The sequence below is a fragment of the Nerophis lumbriciformis genome, linkage group LG09 (assembly GCF_033978685.3).
Source record: "Nerophis lumbriciformis linkage group LG09, RoL_Nlum_v2.1, whole genome shotgun sequence".
Classification (NCBI taxonomy): domain Eukaryota; kingdom Metazoa; phylum Chordata; class Actinopteri; order Syngnathiformes; family Syngnathidae; genus Nerophis; species Nerophis lumbriciformis.
This window is the reverse complement of record NC_084556.2, coordinates 25,586,369-25,609,600: the sequence shown is the minus strand read 5'-3', so window position 1 is coordinate 25,609,600 and position 23,232 is coordinate 25,586,369.

Genomic DNA, 23,232 nt, shown 5'->3' with positions numbered 1-23,232 from the left:
AGCTCGTATCTCAAATTACTTCTAAGTTAAGGAGGACCTAAGATGATTTTAAGCTATGATTAAAACAAGTCCTTGTTGTGTAGAAAATATGTATTGGATATGCTTTGGTGTAGATTTTGCTCCACAGTCACTTTTATAGCCCATTTTTTCAATCTGTCTGCAAGATGTACGATTGTGGAGGCATTCCCATATTGCAAACAAAACCACGCCCTAACCTCTCCAAAAATATCATAATTTGTCTTATAAAAATGTACACTGTTAATGTCTAAGTAAGTACTTCGACCTCCCTGTAATGTCATTACGAAGCCAGACTGAAAACCTGGTGAACAGAGGCATGGGGACGGCTTGGCGAAGTTGGTAGAGTGGCCGTGCCAGCAATCAGAGGGTTGCTGGTTACTGGGGTTCAATCCCCACCTTCTACCATCCTAGTCACGTCCGTTGTGTCCTTGGGCAAGACACTTCACCCCTTGCTCCTGATGGCTGCTGGTTAGCGCCTTGCATGGCAGCTCCCGCCATCAGTGTGTGAATGTGTGTGTGAATGGGTAAATGTGGAAATACTGTCAAAGCGCTTTGAGTACCTTGAAGGTAGAAAAGCGCTATACAAGTATAACCCATTTATCATTTATTTATTTATCCATAACTGTAAATGCATAAACTTTATGGTCTAAAGTTTTGGCATTGTTTAACACGAGTATCTAACATTTTTACAACATGTGTTAGTCAGAAAAGACAACATACATCATAGGTTCCCTCTAAGGCAGTGGTCCCCAACCTTTTTGTAGCTGCGGACCGGTCAACGCTTGAAAATTTGTCCCGCGGACCAGGGGGGGAATTTTTTTATTATTTTTTTAATAAAGAAATACAATCATGTGTGCTTACGGACTGTATCCCTGTATACTGTATTGATATACATTGATATATAGTGTATATATTGTGTTTTTATGTTGATTTAATTTAAAAAAAATTAAAAAAAATAAAATAAAAAAATTTTTGTTTTTTTTGTTGTGCGGCCAATCGGTCCGCGGACCGGTACCGGGCCGCGGCCCGATGGTTGGGGACCACTGCTCTAAGGTACCACTACAGTTACAAATATACCTACAATCCTACTCATGATTGACATATTTTTTTTAGTTTGTAAAAAAAAATCTTAGAAACAGACAATATATATTTAACAATAAAGCTTGGTGTCATACGTGGCAAATAGTATTCTTATTAGTTATTGGTTATTGGTATCAACATGTCAGTCTTATTACTTTACTTATTTTTGCTCTTTTTTTCCATGACATTTTTAATGTTTTTGTTTTTATTTGATATTATTTCAACAATGTACAGCGGGCCAACAAAACTCGAGCTGTGAGCCGCAAATGCCCCCCTTGATGCACTTTGGACACCCTTGCATTAGTGCATACAAATCAGGCTTGCGTTTTTCAAACATTGTGGTATTCTAGTTTTGTCACTTGAACAGTCAGCGCACGTCAGTGATAAATGCATGCACATTTTGAAAGAGCTGAATTGTGCCAAAGTAAAAACAAATTAGAACAGAGAGTGAGGATAAGAATAGGAATAAAGGCACCAGAGAGAACTTCCTGAAATAGTACATGCAAGCAGATGCTATTTTAGAAGTAGACCACTCTCTATAACAAATCATGTATCCAGTAGATGAGAAAAAGGCATTCCTGCTCTTTTCAGCTCTTCCACCATAAGCCAAACTGGCAGACGAAGCTTCAACTTTGTCACACCTTTGCTCCCTAGGCCTCGGATTAACACAAATCTAATTTATTGGATGTCATTGGATTACTTTTCTTTCAGGTTCCTTTTGACTGTCTCACCTCTATCTTTTTTTCCCAGTCTGTTCCCATATGGCCATGCTTTGGGACACGTCACTCACTCCCTCTGGCCTGGCTCAGAAAACATCTCCAGAAGTGCAACTTTGCCTTCCGTGAAGCACGTGTGTGCCTTTAAGCAGCCCAAAGGTCTAGTTGGCAGCCAGATGGCAGTAGGTAGGCAAGCTTTCATTCTGCTCATGTGTCAGGAGAGGGGGCGGACGGAGGGCAGAACAGTGAATGAAAATCAGACCTTGAAATGAAATGACCAATGTCCCAAGGTAATGAGGCACAATGCGGCAGCAAACCTTTACAAGCATTACGTTAATTTCATAGGGCGGAATTATGTAAAAACATCTAATGATGCTGATGAAGTAGCGAAGGACTGACTGATTATTACAAGCTCGGCTAACAAATACACTGACTACTGACTCAGAGCGGTGGCTGTGATATACAGATGGACTACTGGCACGGTCGCGTGCCAAATGCTGTCAATGGGTTTCTTCCCACACAGCATCGCAAGCTTCAAATTACAGCATGTAGTAATGTTGCACAGGGTAACAATATCACAGTCACAGGACTCGCCAATCCATACAGGGTTAATCATGGTGCATTACGCTCACGTCTTTCAGCTCACAATCACAATTACATGTTCATAGCTTCATTTTTTTTCCTGCATTATGCCACACCAATCAGACACTTGTACATTTAAAAGGTTCACTGTTTGGTAATGATAGTTCTCACTTGGAAACAATATATAAATACATCTGCACGCTTTGAAGGCAGCCCAGTTCTGTCATCTGTTGAGATAAAACATCACTCTTGTCCTTTATTTCATGACTCTCTTGTTTAGATATATGAATAGATTTATAGAGAGAAAAAGACAGTTTACACTATGCCAGGAAACATCTGAAAAGAATGTTGTCAATAGATGAAACCAAGACCAACATGTAATGGAATGATAGGAAAAGAAAAACGTATGACAAAGGATGGGTGCAGCCCATGATCCAATGCATACCACAGCAGTGTTTCTTAACTATAGATCCGGAGCCCATCAATGAGCTGTAAGTGCCCCGTAGAGGGCCGCCAAAAATATCTGTTTTTCTGTGGACATTTGTAATACACTTTCCCACCACTTGTGGCAGTAATGACAATATCAAATAAACAAAAGAAGTCAGGAACTAAAGCCATAGAGAAGTTTCTTAAGCGCAGAAACTATGACAAAAGTGCTGAAGCTGTATTTTCCTTTACACTTATTGACAGTTCAGTTAAGGTACCCGTAGAGTGGAAAAACAAGTCGACTTTAAATGCTTAATTGTGTTTCATTGTATCCTTTAAACTTTATCCAATTGTATTTACAATTTGCAAAGTATGTGAAAATACCGTCGAAACATCACAAAATGCCACAAATTCCGTCAGCCATTTTGGATATTCCACTCTGAATACCTTCGGCTTTTTCCTTAGATTGACGACACTGTACTAACGCTTCTGCACTCTGACCATGTTATCAGATCAGTCATATTGGAAATATGCAGAAATTAGACAAATATGTGCTGTTTATCATTCACAATCCCTATATAAGACATGTGCACATATGTTTTTGTATGTATTCTAAGTCGTAAATAAATAAATACATACAAAGTCTGCTAACAATGGAGTCTATGGGGGCTCTCTATTTCGCCAACAAAACTCTCTAAATAACCATCTAAAACTCTATTTACATCTTGTGACTTGAATATTAACCTAATATTAGTAATGTTGGTATTACAAACGTATAAGCGCTAACGCAGACAAATTAGTTTTAGCATTGATAACCGAGAGCTAACTGTAGTTTATGCTGCACTGGATTTAAGAAGATACTTTGCAGTAATGCAACCTAAATATGGATGCAAACTGCTGTGAAACTGTAAAGAAGAAGAAGCTTATGCATATCTTGTTTGTTGCTGTTCTGCTGCGGAATCATCGTGGGTCGGCTCATCAAAATTATGGTAGATAATAAATCATGCCTCTCATCTGGATATTAGGAGGATTTAGCCATGAATCTAGAAGTTTTTCATCTGTGACATTCAGTTTATACCCGGTGATGGAGACAACAGCAACAACTTTTTAACCCTTCGACGTGGGGATTAAAATAAATTGTCCATCTTAACGGGAAGATATTACCATCCTGTCAGTCATCATCACAGTGAGAGCATACATTGTACAGTAAGCGATTGTTTTATTATGGTTGTGGTTTGCATTTCCTGTTTAACACTTAGCAATACTGTTTCATGATGCTAGTGTTTCACTAAAGCTGGATCTGTTTAGCAGAGCTGCTAAAACTTGTAGCTCATCCTCCTTATATTCAGGATAAAAAATATAAGGTTTTGGACCATCAGTTGTCCAAAAGTAATCGTTATTGCCCCCCACAAAGTGTGCATGATTTGTATTGTTGTTGGTAGGGAAGGGATCTGCGGTTCCTACCTCTATGTTACGCGACCACGTGACTGGCTAGCTCATTATCTCTCTCGGAGATCTTCAATACAGAGGGAACTTGTTTTTCCACTGTACTGGTACTTTAAAAAAACATATATAATATTATTATTTAGTAATAAGATGTTAGAATGTATTTATTTTAGCACTATATTACATCAGTTTTTATGAGTACTTTCTTTTGCAGTGTATTTGATTAGTATTTTTTTTCAGCTTGGCCTCAGGCTTGATGATAATCTTTGTGATTAACACATGGTTTCATACCATTTAACAAGGTGCATCCTGTTAAACTGTAAGTAGGTTAGATCTAGTGGAAAAGTTGGGCTCGGAGGTCAAAAAGGTTAGGAACCCCTGGCCTAAAGTATCCACGTCACTTATACATCTTGATTGTTTAAAAAAGGGTTACCATTGCAGCTTACAGCTTGTTTTTCATTCTGATATTACAATTTAACAAGAATACAAAAAAAGCTTAAATGTCGACACTATAAGTAATTATAATATTAGTAATAATAATATACTGTCACTGGCAGAGTACACTTAAATAAACTGAAATTTTAATCAGTGCTGACCACATTTTTGGTATAGGAGTCATTCTAGATCAGAAGTCATATTCCTAAAGATTCTCAGTGCAGAAAGTTGCTTCTATGGTGGCCAAATTCTTCGAAAACTCTTAGAATCATGATGTTTTCTTAGAATTCCCCCTAAAAGTGAAGAGGAGATCCTAGTAAAGATAAACTATATTCGTAAAGAATTCTAGTTCTTAAGAGAGCTCCTAAGGTGACTAACACAATTGTTTGTCTTTATTTTAGTGTTTGTTTAAGCCAGAACATTGCCATTTGAAATGACAATAGTTTTGTGTCAAGTCTGTTATTAGCTTTTTGAACTGAATGAACATCCTCCAAGTCTGGTGATTTCATTTTTTTTTTCTAGGGGTTGCACAGTATATATCAGTGGTTCTTAATCTGGGTTCGATCGAACCCTAGGGGTTCGGTGAGTCGGCTTCAGGGGTTCGGCGGAGCCTCCGCCGCGGAGGTCAAGACACACCCGACTCATTGTGTAAATAAAAACTTCTCCCTATCAGCGTATTATGGATACCCTCAAACAATGTTCCCTCTAATTTTCCATATGCGTGAGCAAATGCAAAAACTCCTTGAGCATTCAGTGGAGCACATGTGAGCACACCTGTCCCAAACCTGACTAAATAACAAATAAAATGTTTTATTATTATAATCAAATGACAGCTGTCATATCCATGAGATTATTTTCTAATATAAGTGTTTTGGCCCACTTACAATGACAATAACAAAAAATATTGTTTTTCATGAGCCGTGTACTAGTATTGTATGTCTGGGTGGAAAACGAAGAAAAGGAACAGACTTTGCTGTAAAAATAAATAAATTATTTTATTTTATCATTTATCATTTAAAATGAAATGAGAGTGGCACTTGCCAAGGTGAAGCCACGCATATCTGAACTGGTCTCTCAAAGGTGTGCACTGTGCTGGTTTTGTTCTTTGAACAAGGTGATGTTCATGCATGGTTCATTTTGTGCACCAGTAAAAAAAACTTTGTCTTGAATTTGAAAACATATATATATTTTTTTTTTTCACTGAAGAAGGGTTCGGTGAATGCGCATATGAAACTGGTGGGGTTCCGTACCTCCAAAAAGGTTAAGAACCACTGGTATATATACTGAACATAAATATAAACGCAACACTTTTGTTTTTGCTCCCATTTTTCATGAGTTTAACCCAAATACGTAAAACGTTTACTATATACACAAAATACCTATTCTTGTCAAATATTGTTCACAAATCTGTCTAAATCTACAGTATGTTAGTGAGCATTTGTTGTTTGCCAAGATTATCCATCCCACCTCACAGGTGTGGCATATCAAGATGCTGTTTAAACAGCATGATTATTGCACAGGTGTGCCTGAGGCTGCCCACAATACAAGGTCACTCTGGGGATCAGAAAAGCAGTCAGTGTCTTGTGTGACCATCATTTACCTCACGCAGTGAAACATCTCCTTCGCATAGAGTTGATCAGGTTGATTGTGGCCTGTGGAATGTTGGTTCACTCCTCTTCAATGGCTGTGCGAAGTTGCTGGATATTGGCAGGAACTGGAACACGCTGTCGTATACTGTGATCCACAGCATCCCAAACCTGCTCAATGGGGGATAGAGATGTTTTTATTTTTTATTTTTTTATTAAATCAACATAAAAAACACAATATACACTTACAATTAGTGCACCAACCCAAAAAACCTCCCTCCCCCATTTACACTCATTCACACTCATTCACATAAAAGGGTTGTTTCTTTCTGTTATTAATATTCTGGTTCCTACATTATATGTCAATATATATCAATACAGTCTGCAAGGGATACAGTCCGTAAGCACACATGATTGTGCGTGCTGCTGGTCCACTAATAGTACTAACCTTTAACAGTTAATTTTACTCATTTTCATTAATTACTAGTTTCAATGTAACTGTTTTTATATTGTTTTACTTTCTTTTTTATTCAAAAAAATGTTTTTAATTTATTTATCTTAATTTATTTCATTTTATTTTTTTTAAAGTACCTTATCTTCACCATACCTAGGCATAATAATTAGGCATAATAATGTGTTAATTCCACGACTGTATATATCGGTTGATATCGGTATCGGTTGATATCGGTATCGGTAATTAAAGAGTTGGACAATATCGGAATATCGGATATCGGCAAAAAGCCATTATCGGACATCCCTGATCAACTGGGATGTTTTCAGCTTCCTGGAATTGCGTAGAGATCCTTGCAACATGGGGCCGTGCTATTTAATGCTGCATGAGGTGATTGGCCCGGGTAAATGGCACAACAATGAGCCTCGGGATCTCCTCCCGGTATCTCTGTGCATTCAAAATGCCTTTAATAAAATGCACGTTCGTTGTCCACCTGCCCATACCATAACCCCACCCCCACCATGGGCCACTCGATTAATGACGCCACACACGCTGCCTGCCATCTGCCCTGAACAGTGAAAACGGGGATTCATCCATGAAGAGAACACCTCTCCAATGTGCCAGATGCCATTAAATGTGAGTATTTGCCACTCAAGTTGGTTACAACGACAAACTGCGGTAAGATCGAGACCCTGATGAGGACGACGGGCATGCAAATGAGCTTCCCTTTGACGTTTTTTCACAGTTTGTGCAGAAATTCTTTGGTTATGCAAACCAATTGTTGCAGCAGCTGCCCGGGTGGCTGGTCTCAGACGATCATGGAGGTGCACTTGCTGGATGTGGAGGTCCTGGGCTGGTGTGGTTACATGCGGTCTGCGGTTGCGAGCCCGGTTGAATGTACTGCCAAATTCTCTGAAACGTCTTTGGAGACGGCTTATGGTAGAGAAATGAACATTAAATTGACGGGCAACAGCTCTGGTGAACATTCCTGAAGTCAGCATGCCAACTGCACGCTCCCAAAAAAACTTGTGACATCTGTGGCATTGTGCTATGTGATAAAACTGCTCATTTCAGCGTGGCCTTTTATTGTAGGCATGCCTCGGGCACACCTGTGCAACAATCATGCTGTTTAATCAGCATTTTGATATGTCACACCTGTGAGGTGGGATGGATTATCTTGGCAAATAAAACATGTTCACCAACACAGATTTAGACAGATTTGTGAACAATATGTTTGTGTATATAGTAAAAGTTTTAGATCTTTGTGTTCAACTCATGAAAAATGGGAGCAAAAACAAAAGTGTTGTGTTTATATTTTTGTTGAGTTATATAATTTGGTAAAAAAAAACAAAAAAGTAAAAGCATGTTAAAGGTTACATTTTCATGACCACAAGAGGGGGTAACACCAGTAACATCTCACAACGGTCTGTCATGATACACATATGATGTCACACTCGATGGACAGTTGCCACTTTAGTCCAGCTTGCCGGGGACGTAGTTTCTGGTTTTATTTGGGTAAGCACTCCTTTTATGTCAAAATAGCTTGTCTCCAAATTCTACATTTGAAGCTTCGAGTCACTTTCACCTTACTCTGTCGGCTTCCGTCTGCTCTTACGTTTTCACCCTCTTCTTCGTGCTCGCCTCTAGAAGCAGCAGTTCATCCTCTGTTCATTAAAGTTCAAAAAGGTAAGGTTGTGAATCATCATTTGTGCAAAAATAGTCATATTCGCTGTGTGTTACCAAGTCTGCCATGATTAGAACACACACAAGCGTTTTGTATCCGGAAGTAGAAACACAAGTTTTTACCAGAAGTCGAACGAACACTGGTATGGAAACGGAAATCAATGTGCGGAAGAAGTCAGACCACTGTCATGATACACATATGACGTGCTGTGTGTATCATGATCAATATAAAGTATTATGAACGTGCCTGTTACTACATTATATATATACCTGCAGCGTGTATACAAAACGTTGATGGAGGGTTTTGAATTGTCTTAGAGGGCTTTGAAGGCTACAACGGTGACTCCCATTAGCTGCATCTTCCAAGCGTTTTTTTTATCATCTTTAAAATCCTAATTTAAAAAAAAAAGGCCTGTGTTTTTGTCTTTCATAATGACTGAACGATGTTCCAAAAAAGTGCAGTTCCCCTATAAGCAAGTCAACTAGGTTCGCAGTGCAAGTATACTAGGAGACCATGCATACAGTGATGCTGATAAAGTCACTTAAAAGTAACTGTTCATTTAATACTTCAACAGAAATTAACCTTACAGTATTTACAAGTGGTTCTCAGAAGTTAAAATAGTTAAATAAATAGAATGATGACTATGTTTTTCCTTCGTTTGACAAAAACACTGTAAATAAAGACTTGCATTTTGTTTATTTGAACTTCCGAATCTCGTTTGTGTCACGACGTGGACTATGGTGTGATTGTTTTCCCGAGATGCAAGTAAAGCTGGACTGGTCCTGGCGTGAAGGTAAATACATATTTAATAATAACACTCAAAGGAACAAAAAGCGCGCTCAAGGCGGATGTACAATCTTGACTAATGAAACAAAAAGACTTGCACGTGGGCAAAAAACTGTGAACAATTAAACAAAAAAACACTAACTGTGGCATTAATAGAAAAAACTTACGTGGACATGGCATGAAGTGCGCAGAGGTAGACAGAGTGTGACAGGGGTAAGAATGCGGGATTTCGCCAGAAAGACAAACTGAAAACAATGAACTTAAATACTACAGACATGATTAACGAAAACAGGTGCGTGACTCAAAACGTGAAACAGGTGCGTGACGTGACAGGTGAAGACTAATGGGTTGCTATGGTGACAAAACAAAACAAAAGGTCCAAAAACAAAACCGAACATGAATGAAACAAAACATGATCACACAGACATGACAGAATCCCCCCCCTTACGGACAGATCCCAGATGTCCAAAAAGAAAAAACTTAACAAGAGTCATGGGAGGGCGGGAGGGGGACATGGCGGTGGGTCGCCAGCCCAAGTGGCCCCGAATCCACCGGGGCAAAGTCAAGTGGCGGCGGCGAGTGGAACGCCGCTGCAGCAGGCGAGGCGGGCGCCCAGGGATTGGCCACATTCGTGGCCGACTGGGAGTTGGGCGCACTTGGCGTGGCGGGCGACCAGGTAGCGGCCATATCCGTAGCCGACGAGGAGGCAGGCGCGCTGTCATCGTGGCAGGCGTGGCTTGGCGTGGTGAGTCAGGCGGCGAAGCTCGGCGTGGCGCGTCAGGCGGCGAAGCTCGGCGTGGGTCTTGGTCTTGGCGTGGGTCTTGGTCTTGGCATGGCGGGTCTTGGTCTTGGCATGGCGGGTCTTGGTCTTGGTCTTGGCATGGCGGGTCTTGGCATGGCGGGTCTTGGTCTTGGCATGGCGGGTCTTGGTATGGCGGGTCTTGGTCTTGGTCTTGGTATGGCGGGTCTTGGTCTTGGCATGGCGGGTCTTGGTCTTGGTCTTGGTATGGCGGGTCTTGGTCTTGGCATGGCGGGTATGGGTCTTGGTCTTGGTTTGGGTCTTGGCGTCGTGGAGCTGCGACTGGCGGCACTTGGCGTCGTGGAGCTGCGACTGGCGGCACTTGGCGTCGTGGAGCTGTGACTGGCGGCACTTGGCGTCGTGGAGCTGCGACTGGCGGCACTTGGCGTCGTGGAGCTGCGACTGGCGGCACTTGGCGTCGTGGAGCTGGCACCGGAGCTTGGCGTGGTGGGTCTTGGACTTGGCGTGGAGGGTCTTGGTCTTGGCGTGAAGGGTCTTGGTCTTGGTCTTGGCATGGAGCTGGTGCTAGCCGTGGTGCGGCGACAGGTGCTAGCCGTGGTGCAGCGACAGGTGCTAGCCGTGGAGCTGCGACAGGTGCTAGCCGTGGAGCTGCGACTGGTGTTAGCCTTGGTGCAGGTGGAGGTGGCCTAGCTGGGGGTTGCGGCTTGGCATGGTGAAAGACCGGTGGTGGTGGCCGTGCTGGAGGCTGTGGCTTGGCAGGTCGGAAGACTGGTGGCTTGGCATGGTGATGCAGAGCCACCCCACCTGAACAATTCCCAGCCCTAGCCCCCCCCCTCAAGGGGCGGATACCAGACGTGCTCCCTGCGGTCTGGAACTCCCTCTAGGGGTGGGCGGAGGGAGGACAGGAGGGGGGCCGGAACTTCCCCTTTATTTTGGCCACAATGTTTTTCTTTATCCCCCACCTGGGGTTGTGTGGGCGGAAAAAAGAAAAAAATTGTGACGGGGGCGGGATTTGAGTCTTGGGGGGCGGGGCATGAAATTTGGGACGTGGCTTGGACTGATTAGACCTCATTTCTAAAAACATGTTTTGATAATGTTTTATCAAAGACATGGCATTAGAGTTTTTAGTTGGAGGCGGGTGATTTAAAGAAAAAGTATTGGAAAAAAAAATCCTGGGCTGTGATGTCATCCTGGGGAAGCCGGGCAGACTGCTGCTTGCTTCCGCCCGGAGGGGGCGGGGCTTGTGGGAGCGGCGTGTCCTGCTGGCTCGCGGAAGTTCTACCTGACGTCCCTCTCCTTTGACGGCGCTTCCATGGCTGGGGAGACGCGTTAGCGTCGTCATGGCACACGGAGCTCATCGGCACCAGTTTTCCGCCAGGACCCCAAATGAGATCCTTGCGCTCCATGGGGGAATAGCGAAGCGTCTCGGCTTCCATGGCGCGGAGGACCTCCCACGTTGCCTCGTCCAAACTGTCCAACTTTCTCGCGGAAAAACTATGTTCCTGGCGAAATCTGTCACGACGTGGACTATGTTGTGATTGTTTTCACGAGATGCAAGTAAAGCTGGACTGGTCATGGCGTGAAGGTAAATACATATTTAATAAAAACACTCAAAGGAACAAAAAGCGCGCTCAAGGCGGATGTACAATCTTGACTAATGAAACAAAAAGACTTGCACGTGGGCAAAAAACTGTGAACAATTAAACAAAAAAACACTAACTGTGGCATTAATAGAAAAAACTTACGTAGACATGGCATGAAGTGCGCAGAGGAAGACAGAGTGTGACAGGGGTAAGAATGCGGGATTTCGCCAGAAAGACAAACTGAAAACAATGAACTTAAATACTACAGACATGATTAACGAAAACAGGTGCGTGACTCAAAACGTGAAACAGGTGCGTGACGTGACAGGTGAAGACTTATGGGTTGCTATGGTGACAAAACAAAACAAAAGGTCCAAAAACAAAACCGAACATGAATGAAACAAAACATGATCACACAGACATGACAGTTTGCAAGTATCCATTCAGTTCAGTATGTCCTTGTCAAGACTTGGTCCTGGGTGTGTGCTTTTCCGGGATGCAACGGAAAGTTGGCTCGTGCGAGACGGGAATGGAGGTACATGATTTATTTAATATATCAAAAAAAGAATAAATGAAAGCGCGCACAATGGCGGAGAATAAACTATGAACAATTAAACAAAAACATTAACTGTGGCTTGATAAACAAAAACTTACTTGACATGGAACCGGCATGAAAAAAGAGTTAGAGACATGAACAGAGCATAAATGTGGTGCGGTATGGGGTGCGAGGTCGTCAGAAAAACAAACTGAAAAACACTGAACTTAAATACTACAGACATGATTAACGAAAACAGGTGCGTGACTCAAGACGTGAAACAGGTGCGTGACGTGACAGGTGAAAACTAATGGTTGCTATGGTGACAAGACAAGGGAGTGAAAAGCCAGAAACTAAACAAAACATGACTTAAAACAAAACATGATTACACAAACATGACAGAGCCCCTCCCTTAAGGACAGATACCAGATGTCCATAAAAATTAACAAGAGTCATGGGAGGGCGGGAGGGGGACATGGCGGTGGATCGCCAGACCACGTGTCCCCGTATCCACCGGGGCAGAGTTAGGTGGCGGCGGCGAGTGGAACGCCGCTGCAGCAGGCGAGGCGGGCGCCCAGGGAATGGCCACATTCGTGGCCGACTGGGAGGTGGGCGCACTTGGCGTGGCGGGCGACCAGGTAGCGGCCATATCCGTGGCCGACGAGGAGGCAGGCGCGTCGTCATCGTGGCAGGCGTGGCTTGGCGTGGTGAGTCAGGCGGCGAAGCTCGGCGTGGCGCGTCAGGCGGCGAAGCTCGGCGTGGCGCGTCAGGCGGCGAAGCTCGGCGTGGGTCTTGGTATAGGTCTTGGTCTTGGCGTGGGTCTTGGTCTTGGCATGGCGGGTCTTGGTCTTGGCATGGCGGGTCTTGGTCTTGGCATGGCGGGTCTTGGTCTTGGCATGGCGGGTCTTGGTCTTGGCATGGCGGGTCTTGGTCTTGGCATGGCGGGTCTTGGTCTTGGTCTTGGCATGGCGGGTCTTGGTCTTGGCATGGCGGGTCTTGGTCTTGGCATGGCGGGTCTTGGTCTTGGTCTTGGCATGGCGGGTCTTGGCGTCGTGAAGCTGCGACTGGCGGCACTTGGCGTCGTGGAGCTTCGACTGGCGGCACTTGGCGTCGTGGAGCTGCGACTGGCGGCACTTGGCGTCGTGGAGCTGCGTCTGGCGGCACTTGGCGTCGTGGAGCTGCGACTGGCGGCACTTGGCGTCGTGGAGCTGCGACTGGCGGCACTTGGCGTCGTGGAGCTGCGACTGGCGGTACTTGGCGTCGTGGAGCTGCGACTGGCGGCACTTGGCGTCGTGGAGCTGCGACTGGCGGCACTTGGCGTCGTGGAGCTGCGACTGGCGGCACTTGGCGTGGAGGGTCTTGGTCTTGGGCTTGGCGTGGAGGGTCTTGGTCTTGGGCTTGGCGTGGAGGGTCTTGGTCTTGGACTTGGCGTGGAGGGTCTTGGTCTTGGACTTGGCGTGGAGGGTCTTGGTCTTGGCTAGGCAGTGCTTGGCGGCGTGGAGCTGGTACCGGAGCTTGGCATGATGCGGCTAGGCGTGGTGCGGGTACTGGAGTCTGCCGTGGAACTTGGCGAGGTGGAGCTGGTGCTAGCCTTGGTGCGGCAACAGGTGCAGCGACAGGTGCTAGCTGAGGAGCTAGCCTTGGAGCAGGTGGAGGTGGCCTAGCTGGGGGTTGCGGCTTGGCAGGTCGGAAGACTGGTGAGGGCGGTCTTGCTGGAGGCTGTGGCTTGACGGGTCGGTAGACTGGTGGTGGCGGCCGTGAGGGAGGCTGTGGCTTGGCATGGTGATGCCGAGCCACCCCACCAACACAGCTCCCGACCCCAGCCCCCCCCCTCAAGGGGCGGATACCAGACGCGCTCCCTGCGGTCTGGAACTCTCTGTAGGGGTGGGCGGAGGAGGGCAGAAACTTCCCCATTAAATTGTCCAAATTGTCTTTCTTGTACCTGGGATTGAGTGGGTGAAAAAAATTTGTTTTGTGTCTTGGGTGTGGCTTGAGTCCTGGGGAGCGGGGAATCAAAAGAAAAAGAATTCAGAAAAAAAAAATCCTGGTTTTTGACGTCATCAGGGCGAAGCCGGGCTGGCTGCTGCTTGCTTCCGCCCGGAGGGGGAGGGGCATGTGGGAGCGGCGTGCCCTGCAGGCTCGCGGAAGTTCTTCCTGACGTCCTTCGTCTTTGGCGGCGCTTCCGCGGCTGAGGTGACGCTGTGTCGTCCTGGGAGCAAATGAAGTCTCTATACTCCATGGAGGAGTAGCGCCGCGTTTCCTCCTCCATCGCGCACAGGACCGCCCAAGAAGCCTCGTCGAAAATGTCCAACTCAGGTGCGGAAAAGCGGGTCTGCTGACGACCTACTGTCAAGACTTGGTCCTGGGTGTGTGCTTTTCCGGGATGCAACGGAAAGTTGGCTCGTGCGAGACGGGAATGGAGGTACATGATTTATTTAATATATCAAAAAAAGAATAAATGAAAGCGCGCACAATGGCGGAGAATAAACTATGAACAATTAAACAAAAACATTAACTGTGGCTTGATAAACAAAAACTTACTTGACATGGAACCGGCATGAAAAAAGAGTTAGAGACATGAACAGAGCATAAATGTGGTGCGGTATGGGGTGCGAGGTCGTCAGAAAAACAAACTGAAAAACACTGAACTTAAATACTACAGACATGATTAACGAAAACAGGTGCGTGACTCAAGACGTGAAACAGGTGCGTGACGTGACAGGTGAAAACTAATGGTTGCTATGGTGACAAGACAAGGGAGTGAAAAGCCAGAAACTAAACAAAACATGACTTAAAACAAAACATGATTACACAAACATGACAGTCCTAAGTGTTTTGCAGTAGTCAGAAGTAGTATATTGAGCCCTGCAAAATGTTTTCGTGTAAGTGTTTTACTTATTACAAATCACATGTTTGATTGTAATGTGCGTCATAGTTTGATCGTCCTTTTTGGAGGTTTTGAAATCGCCCTATAAAATGGCCAATGCTAACCAGTAGCATCTAAATGGCTATAGTGTAAATTAGCATCGAGCAAGCACATTTGTTTTAATGCATTTCATTTAGTTGTCATTTCGAGGCAACAATGGTTAGCTGGATAAAAAACACATTTGTCCAGAATCTTAACTGTCCCCCAGTACCATAAAATACTGGTTCTTGGTATACATCCCTAATTCTGATACTAAAATGTGATTTGTGTCAACACATCCGACTTATCTTTAATTATTAGTTTGTTAATTTATTCGAGTCAAGCAAAGAAATTTACTTTGTTTAATCCAAATTAAAACATTTTATTAATCTGATTTTTTTCAAAAAATCTTTTAACAGCACACATTTTAAAACTGTTTTACCTAAACTGATTAATTTGTTTCAATGATCAACCATATAATAACATAGATTAGCGCACAATAATTAAAACGTTTATAAAAAATCAGTGCCTCACCGCACTGCTGTATGTCTACAGTATTCTGGTAAAAGATGCTACAGTAGGGAAGGGATTCATTTGGACTCGATCCTGGGAGGATCTCGCATGAGAGGAAGATGGGGCGATTAATCGTTTTGCAATGCAGTCTGCTTAAACAAATGGCAAGCGCCACTCTACACAGCAACTGACGCTGTGGTCAAAGTTGGAACGGCCATAAAACAGATTTTAAGATATTCAACACTGTACTGCCAACACTGTACTGCCATCTGGCGGGGAAAGCGGATAGTGCACGCCCAAATGTGTCACGTTTCATGTGTCAGGTAAACCACGACGAATGGGACCATATGGATCCCCTTACTACTGTAATCATTTACAAAGGTCTGATCATTCAGTGCATTTATCAGAGATTGCCATTTTAATCTCTCACTGGTATTGATTTCTAAAGAGAATAGACAAGATTTTCAGATGAAGATGATTGCCAGAATTTTAATTTGCTGTTTCTGTCTTCTTTTGATATGGACGAATAACTTTGGTATTTGTTGTTGTTGTTATCATCAGGTTGTGTTATTCATTCGTGATAGCGCATGTTCTGAAGCAAATGTCAGCTTCCGCATATCTTTTGTGTCTTCTCATTTAACCACGAGAACAAGGCGTCATTTCCAGAGTACAAAGTGACTTGAAATGTGTTTGTGCTCGAAATAGATAAGAGAAAACTGCGTTTGATCTTCTGCATTAAACTTGATCTTGTTTATGACTGCTGTGATATATCCAAGGAACAATGTTTTCTCTGCAGCATTCATATACAGTGCAAGTGATTTATTTATAAAAATCCATATTTCTGTAGAGGAGAGGCCGGCTTATAAAATGATATAAATAAAATAAAACAGGACCAGAGCAGAGTTGACTCATTCTGCAATGCTCTGCTGATTCTTACCTTCTTCTGAACTGGAGGGGAAACAACCCTTGAGGCTTGTGCATGTATAATAGACAATATTGGAAGATGTGTACAGTAGGACAATGAGAAAAGCAATCAAAGTTTTACTTGGAGGTGCTGTGTTGCATTGCAAGTCTTTGTTTTTCTCTTGTTCTCTTCTCATTTGGATGTAAGTCAACACAAATCTATGTGGAACAAAACAAAGAAGTAAATAAAACAGATCATCACAGTGCACAATTAGGAATGTGTTACAAAATGTAGGTGTTCCATTAATAACTATGGCTACAATTATAGCACAAGTCTGTTACTTTATTTTGGAGATGATCCTCTCATCACTCATGCATGCAAACGCCTCATAAATTTTGTTTGTGCAAATGTGCAAATTGGCAATATTCTTCGACTGGGAAAAAAAAAATATTCCATGTTTACTGATGAGAATCAAACAGCCACCATGACCTCAGCCACTCTTCAATTAAGTATTGTTTTTTTTTTCTTCTTATCTCGTCTTTACTGTAGTGACCTCACTTCCGCATGCATGTCAAATGTCTCCTTTAAGGTGAGCCGTCTTTTATGAATAATCAGAGCAGGGTGTCCGTGTTTCTTCCTCCTGGTGGAGCCCACTTAATTGTGCTTGCTTATTAGCATGCGCGTGTTGTAAAAAAAAAAAAAAAAAAAAAAGAGCTGAGCACACAGGACAGCTTCTCCTCCACATCCGTTCTCTAAGGGGCGGGAAAAGGGAAGTGTGCCCTTTGACCTCAAACATTTCACATCTGCTTAGAGCTTGTTGTAACCGTTGACACATTGGAGACATACTGTACTGGAGGGAGAAACAATTCCCCAGGATGCATATTTTCCTTTTTTTCTGCACTGTGCATATTTGTTGTTTTGTGCTCTGACCCAAATGACTGAGCGGCATTTCGTAAACTCCCCTCCAGCCTTTCCCCCTCCTGATCATTACCCCTATCTGACGGCGAGGCAGGGGCTGCAGCATTTCCACTCATGCAGAGCCTTGCCAATAGATTCAGCAGACTATGCTAATGAGCCCAAAAGGATTCCGGTGCTCCACGCTGTCACTTTGATGACTCCAAAATTAACACTGTGCAGGAAAAGCTCAACACCTGCTGTAATGGCATTCAAGATAGAAGGGATATGTCAAGAGCAATATGGGAATAGGAAAATTAATGTAACCCTCTTGTCACGTGCTAGTAGAACTGTTGTGACGCAGAAAATCGAGAGTGAAACTGTTTTGAAAAGATGTGACATGCGCGAACGAATCGAATCATTTGAACAGCTATTGGACGTGAGAACCGATTTGCATTTTTTAAATTTTTTTATGCACAAGCAGCTTCTACAATTGCCCACACTGCATGTGCGCGCCGCCGCCCGACTGGCGACTGGACTAGAAAATGAGCCCGAGTCAAAGGCGTTTTAATTTACTTTCTGGTTCATTATTCTGGGTTCGATCCTGGGCTCGGGATCTTTCTGTGTGGAGTTAGCATGTTCTCCCCGTGACTGCGTGGATTTCCTCCGGGTACTCCGGCTTCCTCCCACCTCCAAAGACATGCACCTGGGGATAGGTTGATTGGCAACACTAAATTGGCCCTAGTGTGTAATTGTTGTCTGTCTATCTGTGTTGGCCCTGCGAAGAGGTGACGACTTGTCCAGGGTGTACACCGCCTTCCGCTGGAATGCAGCTGAGATAGGCTCCACCACCCCCCGCGACCCCGAATGGGACAAGCGGTAGAAAATAGATGGATGGATGGGTCCATTATTCTAATGTGGATTGCAAAGTAGTGTAGTTCGAGAATAGACACAACTAGATGCAATTTTGTATTCACATTTTTTTATGTCCTTATTTTTCTAGTTGCATTTATATTTTTAATGTATATGTGTCACGGCCCGGGCGCACCTCCAAGAGCGCGCCAGGCGCGCGCCAGTCCTGCTGCAGCAAGCACCTGTCGCTGATGAGCTCCCTGGGCTTCTTAAACCAGTGCAGACCTGCGTTCTGGGCCAGAACGGAGTTTCCTGTTTTGTACAGTAAGCCAACTCGTTTCAAGCTACATGCTCTCCCTCTCTGTGTTTTCTCCACCTCCATGTTCATTGTGCGTTGTCCTGTGTCGTGTCGTTCCAGAAGCATTTCCTCCCTTCCCACGTCACGAGCTGTGTGTCTCGTTTCCCCGTATTCCCTCTGGTTCTCTGGCTGCTTCTTGGACCTCGACCTCCCGCCTGGACACGGACCTTCGACGCCTCTCTATTGCCCCCGACTTCCTACCTGTTCTCTGGACCTCCGAGCCTGTCCTGCCCCTCTTAGACTTCCGCCTCTCACTCATGAATCCCGGTAACACTCAGCAGTTAATTCCTACTCATAGTCGCACACCATACACTTTTGGATTTGTCACACTCCATTCCCTTGTTTATTAGTACTATTTTCTTATTTATATATATATATTACATATATATATAAATAAACAGAGTTAAACAACGTCCCTGTTGTCTGTGCCATTTTCTTCCCCTGTACAACCGTAACAATATGTGTTTTGTTGAAATGCTCTTGTAGTTTTAAAAAAATATTAAAACAACTACAAAATAATAAATAAATAATTAAATTAAATTAAATTTGAAAACAATAAAATGAATGTTAAAAAAAAACCAATAAAAATAATAAAAAAATAATTGAAAAGAGAACAAAAAAAGTATTACAATTTCTGACGTATGTGTGTATTTTTTCTGTATTGTTAAAATGCTCTTGTGTGTTAGGTCCTGTTGTGGCTTGGAACCCAGGATGCAGGAGTGGAAGCTCAAGAGCCGTTTTACAGACTTTTAATATCCAGTTGTGGAGCAAAAGACGATGGTGGTGATGGAAGAAGCACGCTATAAAAAATAAACAACACTGAACTGGTGGTCACGACGAGAAACAGCTGGGTATATTACACAGGGGGAGACAACAATTCGAAAGTCGCCGTGTAACTGCCAGGAACAGATTCACCATGGATGAGGAACCAGCGCCTCCCAGTTGCCACCAATCATCCAGTGCATCCGGAAAGTATTCACAGCGCTTCATTTTTTCCACATTTTGTTATGTTAAAGCCTTATTCCAAAATAAAATGCATTCATTTGTGTCCTCAAAGTTCTAAACACAAGACCCCATAATCACAAAGTGAAAATGTTTTGGGGTTTTTTTAAATAAAAAAATCACACGTACATAGATATTCTCAGCCTTTTCTCAGTACTTTGTTGATGCACCTTTGACAGCAATTACAGCCTCAAGTCTTTTTGAATACAATGCCATAAGCTTGGCACACCTTTCTTTTGGCAGTTTCGCCTATTCCTCTTTGTAGCACCTCTCAAACTCCATCACGTTGGATGAGAAGCTTTTGTTTTCATCCAGGATGTCTCTTTACATTTCTGCATTCGTCTTTCCCTCTATCCTTAATAGTCTCCCAGTTCCTGCCGTTGACAAACATCCTCACAGTTTTACTGTAGGGATGGTATTGGCCTGGTGATTAGCGGTGCCTAGTTTCTTTCAAACATGATGCCTGGCATTTATGCCAAAGAGTTCAATCTTTGTCTCATCAGACCAGAGAATTTAGTTTCTCATGGTGTAAGAGTCTTTCAGGTGCATTTTGGCAAATTGTTGACCAAGAAATGGCTTCCATCTGGCCACTCGACCATACAGGCCTGAGTGGTGGATTGCTGCAGAGATGGTTGTCCTTCTGGAAGGTTCTCCTCTCTACACAGAGGAATGTTGTAGCTCAGACAGAGTAAACATCGAGTTATTGGTCACATCCCTGACTAAAATAAGATGAATGCAGCAATGTACAGAGACATCCTTGATGAAAACCAACGCTTTCCATACAACCTGATTGAGTTTCATAGGTGCTGCAAATAAGGAATGGGTGAAACTACCTAAAGATAGGTGTGCCAAACTGGTAGCATCGTATTCAAAAAGACTGGAGGCTGAAATTTCTGCCTAAGGTGCATCAACAAAGTATTAAACAAAGGCTGTGAATACTTAGATATATGTGATTTTTCAGCGTCAATGTTTTTAGAAATTTACAAAGATTTAAAAAAAAATCTATTTACCTTGACTTTATGGGGTGTTGTCTGTAGAATTGTGAGGACAAAAATGAATTGTTTCCAATTTGTAATAAGGCTGTAACATAATAAAATGTGGAAAAAAAGTGAAGCACTGTGAATAAAAAACTAATAAATAAAAAAATCATTAAAAAAATAATGGAAAAACATGTATTCTTAGTTTTTATTTGTATATTTTTCTGTATTGTTAAAATGCTTTTAAAAATTTAAGAAATGTAAAAAATCATTAAAAAATAAATAAACTGATAAAAGTTTGTTAGGTGAGGGCAAATTCAAACTAGTGATCACTGTCAACGCATGACCTAATGGAATGTTAATATTTTTCCACCATAATTCCCAACAGTAGAGTAATACTGGTGCAAACTTATACGATTCTGATCTGCATTATACTTATATTTGTGATTTATTTTTTTTCGTTGATTAAAAAAACACAGTTAAAAAACATTCAACAACAAGCCAGTCTTTTGGAAGGGTCCCCTCTGAGAAGCCACAAATCCAATCTTTATTATTTTGTTGTATTAATTCTCCGTCTATTTGCATAATTTGAAACAAGTACATTGTTTCACATTCGACGAGCACACACATCGCAAGAAATTGTCCCACGTTCACCTTCTGACAGAAGCGATGACATGTTGTCCAACATTCACATCTCTCTTCACCGCCCTCCCTCTCTCCAACCCCCTCCCTCTCCTTGACCTTCTCTTTTCATTAGTCAGAGCGTGTCCCGCGCTTCTGAGCATGCTGATAGTGCACCGCTCCAAGGCTGCATTTATCAAGATGATAAAGTACTCTCAGGCAACAGCCCAGCATCTCAAGGCTGGCGGAAGCAATGCCTGTCAAGTGACGACAAGTCACACAAACAGCCCCACCTTTGTTCATCCACCAGCCCGACCCCTCCTCGCCAGGTGTCATCGAGACGCCGCACTCACAGGTTGTCAACGTTTGTCACATGACCCCCTAATGAGAAGTTGAATGAAGGTGGCGCAGATCGTCCACATGCCGATACATCTATTCAACTATCTGCTGTGTTAAGCGCTGAAGCATAAGGTTTCACAACAAGCTACTTAAGGAGATTGAAAAGGAAATGAACCTGTCTTTGAATGTATAACGTACATATACCATAGCTTACCACCATCAAAGTGTGATTGTGGAGTGAATAAATGATGGGTTCTCAGTTCTCTGTGAAGCGCTGTGAGTGTCAGAAAAGCGCTGTGCAATTCTAATCCATTATTAGTATTATTATTTCTGAAGGATGTGTAAGATAAGGCTGTCTGCGACTGAGGATTTTCATAGCTGAATCAGATTTGTTAGATTTTATGTATGCTACCATGAATGTGACATGTATGCTAGCAAGAGCGCAGCTATTAGGGATCACCACAAATAACGCAACATATCTCATTGTGTCTTTTTCTACATTAAAAGAGCTAAAACACTCAGATAAACAAACCAGCGGAAGGATTATTACCGTTGCTGGGGTGTACAATACAGTAGGGAAAGGAATTCATATGGCCCCATTGGTCACAGTTTACCTGACACATAAAACATGACAAATTGGGGGGTGCACACTCCACTTTAGCCGGCATGTGGCAGTAAAGTTAAAAAGTTCCAATGATTGTCACACACACAATGGGTGTGGTGAAATTATCCTTTGCATTTGACCCATCCCCTTGTTCCACCCCCTGGGAGGTGAGGGGAGCAGTGAGCAGCAGCGGGGGACCCTGCCCGGGAATCTTTTGGTGATTTAACCCCCAGTTCCAAACTTTGATGCTGACTGCCAAGCAGGTAGGCAATGGGTCCCATTTTTTGTAGTTTTTGGTAAGACTTTAACTCACGACCTCCCAGTCTCAGTGCGGACACTCTAACCCAGGGGTGGGCAATTAATTTTTACCGGGGCCGCATGAGCAACCCAAGCACTTCTGGAGGGCCACACTGACAATATTTTAATTAAATTTAGCTCAAATTATTTTTGATATACTGTAAGATAAATAATAATAATAATAATAATAATAATTTCATTTAACCTAACATAACTTTATACAAAAGCAGATTGCTTTGGATGGTTTTATTTTTTACACTGTCTTACACAACACTTCCTGATGTATAATACGATGCAAAAATTCTGACACTTTATCCTGCATCCTCTTTAAAAGTCCAACATTTTTCCCCGTCAGATTTGGACAACCATCTGTTGTCACACCTGCCAGCTTGTCCCATTTCAGTCCTAACATGTCCAAACACGCATTTACCTATGTGAACAAGTCATTACCTGTGGTTGTCTCTTTAATTGACTGCATGGCTGCCAGCTACTCCGTGATTTGAAAGTCTGCAGTTATCCCACGTAAGAAGATGAGCAGCTGGGCGGTGTCACGTACATCGCAGCTCTCATCCAAAGCCAGCGAAAAACAGTCAAAGTCGGCCGTTCTGTTCTTCAGCTGAAGCTCCAAGTTTCCAGCGATGGTCTCAACCTGCCTCGTTACAGTGCGTCGGGAGAGTGACACGTTCTCAAATGCGCCCCTCTTCTCCGGGCATATCAGCGCAACAGAGTCCAATAAGCACTCCTTAATAAACTGTCCGTCAGAAAACGCCTTACTTTTTCTGGCGATTTTGTGAGAAATTACGAAACTTGTCCTGACGGCTGCATATCTGTTGGATTTGCAGTTTTACTATCAAAGCATCAGCCTCCCTTGCGCGCGC